Source organism: Arachis hypogaea, chromosome 19, assembly GCF_003086295.3.
Source record: "Arachis hypogaea cultivar Tifrunner chromosome 19, arahy.Tifrunner.gnm2.J5K5, whole genome shotgun sequence".
Taxonomy (NCBI): domain Eukaryota; kingdom Viridiplantae; phylum Streptophyta; class Magnoliopsida; order Fabales; family Fabaceae; genus Arachis; species Arachis hypogaea.
The window spans coordinates 134,428,027-134,438,553 of NC_092054.1; positions in this window are offsets into that span (position 1 = coordinate 134,428,027).

Consider the following 10,527-nt stretch of genomic DNA (forward strand, 5'->3'; position numbering starts at 1 on the left):
CTAGCGCTCTCGATAATGCTCACTTTGTGAGCTGAGCTTGGTTCCTCATTTCCTTATTTCTTGGCCTTGTGTTGTGCTCAGCTCACAAAGTGAGCTGAGCTTTGTGCCTTGGTCCCTTGGAATTGAGTGTAGCGCTCTCTTAGTGCTTGGTGCTCTTGGAATGAGTTCCATGGTTTGTTGCACTACACTTTCTTCTTTGATGGCCACACTTTCTATTCCTTGAACCACGCTCCTTAGGTCACGCTTTTCTTCTTTTCTTCTTTTCTTCACCTACAATTAATCAAAACAACCAATCAAAGTATCACCAAATTCACAAGGTTTACAAATCATCAAACTGCAATTAAATTTGGCCTAAACCTCATGATTTAGCATCAATTATATGGTGGTTGTTTGATTCAAAGAAGTTATGCATTTTCATTCCAAATTGCTTTCTTAGGATGCAAGAAAGTGCATAAAACCAAATGAAAGTAAAGAAAAAGACTATTAAAAAGGGTATATGATGACTTGTCATCAGTATTATACCACAAAAATAATGTAATCCTTCTTTTGCGTGATCAACCTTTCTCAACGTAAACCTTTCCGTATAACGTAATCCAAATACCTTCTTCTTCTTCTTCTTCTTCTATGTTCGCGTTCTTCTTCTTGTTCTTCTTCTTCTTCCTGTTCTCCTTCTTCTTCTTCAACCTAATTAAATTCGTTGTTCTCCTCTATTCGCATTTTTCTTCTCTGCATTATGGATCTGGATTTACTTCAACGTAATTAGCTTCGTCGTTCATCTTTTTCTTCGTTTTCTTCTTCGATCTGCACTTCTGAATTAAAACAATGAATGAATCAACTTCAAATCAGTTGGATGAGTGCGATTTGGATAATTCTTCCGAAACGTATCAATTTGATGAGGTTTGGATTATTGAATTTTGAATCTAATTCAATGAAATAAAATTGCTAATTTTATTTGAAGTGAATTGAATGGAATGAGGTGATCTATATCTGAATTGAATTGATAATATGTAACTGTGAATAACTGTGAGTGTGAGTAACTATGAGTAACTGTGAGTAACTTTTCGGTTCGGTAAGTACTAAAGAGTTGATTCACCATGTGCCTGTGTTCGGTTCGGTATGCAGAAAGGAGTAAAAAAAATTAGACGAATATATTCTGTTTTGTTCCTTAAGCACTATATAATTCTTTCACCGTAATTAACATTTCCGTTCACCATAATTAAAATTTTGGTTCACCGTGCAGACCAGCTGTTTTGTGGATGAAAATTTTGTCTCAAAGGTGGGAATGATTTTTAAGACATTAGAAGAAGCTGGAAAGTTCTACAAACATTATTACAAACTTGCCAGTTTTTCTACAAAAATAAGGAACACGATTCGAGACAGAGACAAGATTAAGAATCAACTAATTGTATGCACCAGAGAGGGGAGGTCGAAATCCAAGATATCTCCAACTTTGAAGACAAACCCTTCAGCTGGGTTAAATTGTCCGGCCAGAATTTACATACACATAATGAAGGATGTTGGTCTTTGGACAATTTCCAAAGTTGTTTTGAATCAATCACATCCTTGTTGTCCAGACCAGGCTGAGATGATCAAATAACACAGGGAGCTTAGCATGTTTGTGCGTCTCAACATCGAAACCCACGAGGAAGCTAGAATCAGACCGAGCAAAACTTACCAATTATTTGTGATAGCAGCTGGCAGCCACCGTGAACTAAGTTTTATTGAAAAGAATGTGAGGAATTACATCACAAGGGAAGTACGGAATATTTTCGAAGAAGACGATGCCAAAGAATTTGGGAAGTACCTAGTAAGAATGAAAGAGAAGAACCAAAATTTCTTCTTTTAGCTCAACCTTGAAGGCGATTACTGCATTAAACATGCATTTTGGGCTGATGCAAGAAGCATGGCTACATTTGATTATTTCGGAGACGTGGTTTCATTTGATACCACCTATAACACAAATAGGTATTCGGTTCATTCATATATGTTTTTGATGTTCAGTGCGTGTATATATTTCGGTTCACCACCGTCTGCTTGTTTTTTAAGCAGGTACAATTTGGTTTTAGGTTCTTTTGTGGGCGTGAATCACCACAGCCAGTCGACACTTCTTGGATGCGCGCTAATGAAAAATGACGACATCCAATCATTCAAATGGCTATTTAAGTGTTGGCTACGTTACATGGGAGGGAAGGCACCAAAAGGTATTCTTACCAATCAATGCGCATCGATTCAAAGGGCAATTGAGCTGTGCATGCCAACAACAATTCACCACTGGTGCATCTGGCACATTATGAAGAAGATCCCAAGCAAATTAAATGGCTACAAGGGACACAACAAAATTGAATAAGAGATGAGCCATGTTGTTTGGAACTCGTACACAAAAGAAGCATTTAACAGAAATTGGATCGATTTCCTCAGAAAGTATGGCTTCGGAGGCAACAAGTGGCTTTTAGGTAATTGAGATTTCAATTTGAATTATTTTCATGCTCGTATCTTTTTTTCCCAAAGCATGCACTGTTTTTGGTTCACCACACCTTATGGGTTCGGTTTGGTTTGCAGAGCTGTACGAGGATCGGCATATATGGATTCCAATTTACTTGGATCACCACTTTTGGGCCGGGATGAGAAGCACACAAAGGAGCGAGAGCATGCATTTATTTTTCAACAAGTTCATCACACGGAATAGGTCACTGAGACAATTCGTGAAGCAATACGACAATTGCCTAGCAAGCAGAGAGAGAATTCGATGCTGCAGATTTTCACACTATGATACCGTGCGCAACAAAATCAGCAATAGAGGCACAATTTTAACATGTTTATACCCATGAGAAGTTCAAGGAAGTTCAAGCTCAATTCAGATGTAAAGTGAACTGTATCACAAGATCAATGCATTCCACCCTAGGTTTCACAATATATGAAGTCATAGAGTAGGTTTCCAACTCCACATTCAACAAGTTTGTCATCACCTACGACGCAGTATCACTAGATGTAAAGTGCCATTGCTTGCTGTTTGATTCTAGGGGCATATTGTAACACCCTAATTAGCCTAAGCCTTACCTCGCATCGTAAAGCAAAGGTTAATCAAAGGTTATGACAGTTCTAAGCTCATACGTATAATATATAGAAGAATAATATAATATCTAGAAGCCCGATGAAGGATATAGTTCAAAATCATAGATTTGAAAAGCGCAAAACGTACTAACAAAGCTAATATCTTAAGGCTTAAGAAACAGATAAGATACAACAAAATATAAGTATATAATATCATAGGAAACTAGCCTCGACTCGCAGAGTTTAAGCCGGCTAGCCATACCCAAGTATATAGAATCATATAGAAAATTGACAGTTTAAAAAAACATCTTATACAAGTTTTTCTCTCATAATACAAGCCTCTAGGCTAAACAAAATACAAAAGAGAGATGTATGGATAAAACAAAAAGACTCCAAAAGAATCCAAGATCCTCCGCTCCTGTCACCATCCAAAGCAACTCACCGAGGTGGGTTGCGACTTGCATCTGAAAAATACAACAAAGATATGGTATGAGAACCGGAGGTTCTCAGTATGGTAAGAGTGCCTAGCGATGTAGGATATAAGACCCCGGGACGCCAAAAGCAATCTTAAGCTCCATATCCATCACAAGATTCAAGCTTAAAGCATTCTAAAACAAGTAAGCATAATATAAACTTTATCATAAGTAAACCGGGTGATCTATCTTAAGGGATTTCTATTCTAACCAAACACCGCTGCCCCACAGCCTTCACCAACCTATTCTCCATGCGATCCCATCGCCATCGCCTTCCGAACCTCCTCAATCCCAGTAGAAAACACAGGTAATATACAATGCAAGTAAAACACAAGTAGACGCATATAAGGCAATTAATTCAGATAGCAAATAAGCATGTTATTTAATTAGGCAAGCCATTACAATTAAATAAGGCATACAAACAGATAGAAAATGCATATGATGAATGCCTGTCCTACTGGCTATGATATCACATTGACGGTTCAACTTCCAACCCGACACATCTCCATGGAGACGTCGCCCTTCGGATTTCTCATATGGGAACCCCCGAGATATAGTGCCCAGATCACTGTTCAGGTACCGACGCCTGCTCGCCTATAGATCCGAAGGGATGCGAGCGGGATACTCTTACCTCAGACCTCACATCTCAACGCAAGTTGGACGAACCACCGCCCTTACGCCGCTGCCGCTACCTCGACAAGCGGGATCCAACCGCCGTCCCTGCCGGGCGCATTGCGTCTCATATTCTCAGTAAAAATAATATTTTAGTGATTTTCAGAAAACATTTTCAGTGTACATGGATCCATCGTCTCAATCCGAGTCCTCGACTCATCTTAACCACTGTCCATTCATAACTTAGTTTCCAGTGTCAAAAGTTTATCCTTCTTTATCTCATACGTCAATCATTCTCTCCCAATCATCAAATCATTCTCAGCATGCCAGAAACCTAGGCCTCCATTTTCTAAGTTATCATAAAACCATGTATTAGTATTCCTAAGTTATATCCCATGCCCTAATAATCAAAACTAGGCCCAAAAGTCTTAAAATGGTATTTAAGAAGCTTGCAACCTTGTTGGGAAGGTAGAATAGTTGAAAACAATTAAAATTTTGAGAAACAGGACGTGTGCAGCCACACAAGAGTCTGTGCGTGCGCACACTCCTGAGAGTTTTAAAACGCGTGCGTATGCACATGTGTCAATTTTTATAAGGATCTGTGCACTCGCACAACCTGTGCCAGCGCCCCCAATAGACTGACCTTCCCGACGTGTGCGTCCGCACAGACCTGTGCGTCCGCACAGGTTGAAGTTTTTCATTAGATGTGTGCACGCACAAGCTGTGCTGGCACTACGAACAGAATGCACTTCCCTGCCTGTGCGTGCGCACAGATGTGTGCGTCCGCACAGGTTGAAATATTTTCAGGGTGTGTGTCCGCACGAGTGTGTGCGCTCGCACACATTAGAAATCATCAAATTCTGCAAAGATTTTTAACACCAACTTTGAAGGATCATAACTTTCTCTACAAAATTCCAATTTTTACAAATTTTATATCGATTTAAAGAGTTTTCAAGATCTTCAATTCTAAACAAATTTCAATCAATTTCGAAAATCGAGGCAAAAGTTATGATCGAGCAAAGTTCACCAAAAATTCCATTTTACCAAAAGTTCACAATTTACCAAATTACTCATTTTCACAACTCAACCCAACCAATACCAAATAGAACCATTCCAAAACTCCATTTCTCATCAACACCTACACTTCATGACATTTTGCACCATTCTTTCCACATTTTTCTTCACATATTATTCTCAACCTCAATATCACATATATCACATTTCACAATCAACATTATATCACTATCAATTTTTCTCATCAACTCAACCATGATTCATATTAAGGATCAACAATATTCTTTCATCCAATCCATCATATCTCAACTTCATTATTCAATCACAACAACAACATTAATTCATTATACATTATCAACCCAAATAATCATCAACAACATATAAATTTCCAACCCTATCCTATAGGTCACTAGCCTAAGTGTCCACGAATATTATATACTACATAGAGAAAACTGAAACCATACCTTGGCCCGATTCTCTTTATGCACCAAAACTTCAATTTAGCCCAAACAAGCTCCAAATCACAAACCAAGCTTTCACATCCACTCCACTAAGCACAAATAAGTTCCAAGAGCTCCCAAAGCCACAATAATCAAACTATATACATACAATTCACCTCAAATCAACCTAGGGTTCCAATTAAACATAAATTCACAAGAGTTTAGTGGCTCTTACCTTCTCCAACAAATTTACTAGCAAGAATCCAAGGCTAAGCAAGGATTAGAGCAAACCTAAACAACAATAATCATAAAAACTCATTTAATAAAAAATCCTATATACCTGAAATTTTGAGGAGAGAAACTGAGAGGGATTCGAGCTTTCCTTACCAGTTTCTTACATGAAATTTGTAGAGCTCTTCACAAGAAATGCGTAGCCGCAAACGGTGCGGCAATCAGAGCTCTCTAGCTTAAGATATGAGCTTTGATGATGAATAGTGCTCAATCTCTTCTCCACTCCTGCTTTCAATTTCTGATTGTGTGTGCTTGTTAGTGTGTTGTGATGCTAGTTGGTTCATTAACTGAGCCTTTTATATGTTGGACTTGGGCCCAACTTGGGCTGGGTCCAACCCATTAGCATTTTTAGCCCGTTTGGCCCAACTTCGGGCCAAACCTTTAAAATTATCGCCCAGTTTTCTATTTCTAACATTTTTCTAATGTTTTTTCCGGTTTTCACTTTTTCTCATGCGATACCGGGCAGACTTGAACCGGTTCAACCGGTTCAACTGCCGGTTCGTAGTTTTTTGCGGTTTTTTTTGCAGAAAGCACATTTTCTGACTCAGAAAGACCCACTGAGTCCGAAAATCACCTTTAAATCCTTAAATTCTCTCTCTAACTTTTTAGAATCTAATTTGGGTAATTAATCACTTAATTAACCGGTTGATTAGTTGCGGTTCTTACATTCTCCCCACCAAATAAGAAATTTTGCCCTCAAAATTTGAATTACTTGAGGAAAGCTCGGGATAATCCTTTCACATCTCAGACTCCAATTCCCAAGTGTGCTCTTCTACTCCTGCTCGCTCCCAAGCAACTTTAACTAATGGATCATCCTTTCCTCGCAGCTTCTTCACATTAGTGTCATCGATCCTTACTAGCGTTACTTAGAAAGTCAAGTTCTCTTCCAACTCGACCGATTCAGGCTCCAACACATGAGCTGCATCCGGCGTGTACTTACAGAGTTGTGACACGTAGAATACGTCATGCAAGTTAGATAGATGAGGTGGCAAAGCGACTTGATACGCCACCGGCCCGAATCTCTTCAGAATCTCAAACGGTCCTATGTATCTTGGGTTCAACTTCTTGTTCTTGGTTGCTTTTCCAATCCCATTTGTCGGTGTAACCCTAAAGAATACGTGTTCTCCTACTTCAAACTCTAACGGTTTCCTTCTCTGATCTGCATAACTCTTTTGTCGACTCTGAGCAGTCAAAATCCTTTCTCGTATTCTCTTAATCTTCTTAGTAGTCTCTGATACCACATTTGGACCCAAAACACTTGCTTCACTAGATTCTACCAACAAAGTAGAGACTGGCACTTCCATCCATACAAAGCCTCATATGAAGCCATCCCAATGCTCGCATGAAAACTGTTGTTATATGCAAACTCCACTAACGGCATGTAACGATCCCAACTCCCAGGTTGATCTAACACACATGCTCTTAGCATATCTTCCAACGTCTGAATAGTCCTTTCCGACTGTCCATCAATTTGCGGATGATATGCGGTGCTAAGACATAGCGTCGTACCGAAAGCCCTTTGGAAAGCTCCCCAAAACCTTGAGGTGAATCGTGGATCACGGTCCGATACTATGCTTGATGGCACACCATGCAACCTTACTATCTCCTTGATGTACAATCTCGCCAACTCATCCATAGAACAGTTTACTCGGATAGGTAGAAAATGAGCAGATTTGGTTAAGCGGTCTACAACCACCCAAATCGCATCAAATCCCGACCTAGTCCTCGGTAAACTGGTCATAAAATCCATCGCAATTCCTTCCCACTTCCACTGAGGAATTTCAAGTGGTTGTAGCATTCCTGATGATTTCTGATGCTCTATCTCCACTTTCTGACAAGAAATACTTGGATACTACGGTTGCTACATCACCTTTCATCCCCGGCCACCAGAACATCTTCTTTAAGTCATAATACATCTTCGTGCTTTCGGGATGAATAGAAAACCCACTGTTGTGAGCTTCTGACAATAAATCTTGTCTCAAACTCCCAACATCTGGTATGCAAATCCTTCCTTTGTACCTCCAAAACCCTTCATCATCCTTAGTGAATTTTTCGCGCCTCTTATCACCAACTGGCTGAAACAATTGTTGAAGCTTTTGCTCATCTTGCTGAGCCCTTTGTATTTCTGATTTAAATGTGCTTGAGATTTGTAGCTGGTTCAAACAAGCTCTCCCGGCAACTTCACCAATAACCAGCTTAAGATCCACAAACTTATCTACTAGCTCCTCTTCCTTAATCCTCATCCAAGCAATTGTTAGAGATTTCCGACTCAAAGCATCTGCTACTACGTTCGCCTTTCTAGGATGATAACTCAACTCAAAATCATAATCTTTAAGCAATTCCATCCACCTTCTCTGGCGCATATTTAGTTCTTTTTTATCAAAGATATACTTGAGACTCTTATGATCAGAAAAGACGCTAAACCTTACTCCGTACAAGTGGTGTCTCCAAATCTTCAATGCAAACACAATCGCCGCTAATTCCAAGTCATGAGTGGGGTAATTCACCTCATGCGGTCTCAGCTGACGCGATGTGTAAGCCCCCACATTTCAATGTTGCATCAACACGCAACCCAAACCTTTCAGTGACGCATCACAATATACTTCAAACGGCTCATGCAGTTCCGGTAAGATTAAAATAGGTGTTGAAGTTAATCTCTACTTTAAAGTCTGAAAACTCTCTTCGCACTCTGATAAACCATTATTTTATGACTTATATTATGTTTAATTGAGTGGTTTTATCAAGTCTTTACCCACTTATTCATATGATTAGCATGATATTACAATTCCTTCCCAAAATTGTTCCATGGTTGAAAAATTGCTTCCTAGAGATCTTTTAATTATGTATTTTAATTCTCCTTTATACCATTCGATATTGTGATTCGTGTGTTAAGTATTTCAGGCTTCATAGGGCAGGAATGGCTAAGAGAATGGAGAGGAAGCTTGCAAAAATGGAAGGAACACAAGAAACTAAGGATATGATCAGCGAACACTGACGCGAGCGCGTGCCTCATGCAAACGCACGGAATGGAGTCTGCACGAATGACGCGAGCGCGTGCCTCATGCGAACGTGCGGAATGACGTCTGCACGAATGACGCGAATGCGTGCACGATGCGAACGCGTGATAAGGAAAATAGCGGAATGACGTAAACGCGTGGACGACGCGTACGCGTGACCTGGGCGATCTGCAGAAATAACAGAATACACTGGGGATAATTTCGGGCCGCGTTTTAACCCAGTTTTCGGTCCAGAAACACAGATTAAAGCCAGGGAACATGAAGAGACTCAGGAGGCATCCATACACATTGACATACATTGATATTAGGATTACTTTTAGTTTTTAGATCTGAATCTAGATTCGCTTTACATTGATAGTTTATGCTTTTGCTTTGGATTTTGAATGTTGAAGAGTCATCGCCTCCGTAGAAGTTATTACTTTAGTTTGTTTCCTTATTCCTTTACTCTTTCCGTTATTCGTTGACCCTATTCAGATAAGTATGTTGCATTTTGAATTTATTAATATATAGAGTTACCTTTACTTTTAATTAATTATTAATTCTCTATTTTATTTTATTTTATTTATTATGTCTTCTTATATTTGTATGAGTATTATATCCATGTCAATGGAGTAGTTTTTTCTACTTGACATGGGGGTTGATTAAGAGGAGACACTTGAGTTGGAATGCTCAAGTGCTTAGTTAAATTGGATGTTATTGGCTAATTCTGTATCTACTAATGCTAGATCTTCCCAAGGGAGAGGACTAGGAATTGCGGATAAGAGTTAGCTCAATCACTTGACTTTCCTTTATTTAGTAAGGGTTAACTAAGTGAAAATAACAACCTCTTTATACTACACTTGAGAAGATTCCAACAAGGATAGAACTTCCAATTAATCAATTCCCCCGTCAAGGCTTTTTATTTAGAATATCAATAATTATTCTTAGTTTATTTTTATTGCCTTAATTTACAATTATTTTAATTACTAATTATCCAACTCAAACTTTCTAAAAAATTTCTGATTAATGAATTAGCACTCTTTCCTGCAACTCGTTGGGAGACGACCTGGGATTCATACTCCCAGTATTTTTAATTCTAATTTTTGTGACAACCCTTTTTAAATTGATAAGCGGATTTTAGCTGGTTAAGAACTGTACTTGCAACGCATTTCATTTATTAATTTCTTAACTGGTCAATATCATGCAACCATCAATTTTTGGCGCCGTTGTCGGGGAGTTGCAATAGTGTGCTAGATTATTAATTAGTGTACATATTTTTATTTATTTGCATATTTTATTTTTATTTTGTTACCATGAGCTATATATTTTTCTCCTTGAATGACGCGTTCACTGCCTGATCCGAGCTTAGCCGCTTTTGATCCTGAAATTGAAAGAACTCTTTCATGTATTAGGCGAGCTCGACGTCGGTTAGCCTCTGAGGGTGGTGAAGTGATTGTTATCAATTCACCAGTCTCATCTGAGGGCGAATCTGAACAGCCATCTGAGAGCAAAACAAGCTCCTTTACTACTAATTCAGTTGATTCTCGTGCAGATAGAATGGCAGAACCTAGGAGGATTACTCTCCAGGAAGCTGGAGCCCCAGATTTTACACTGCAGCCTTATCAAGTGCATCACCCAACTCTGGCTGCA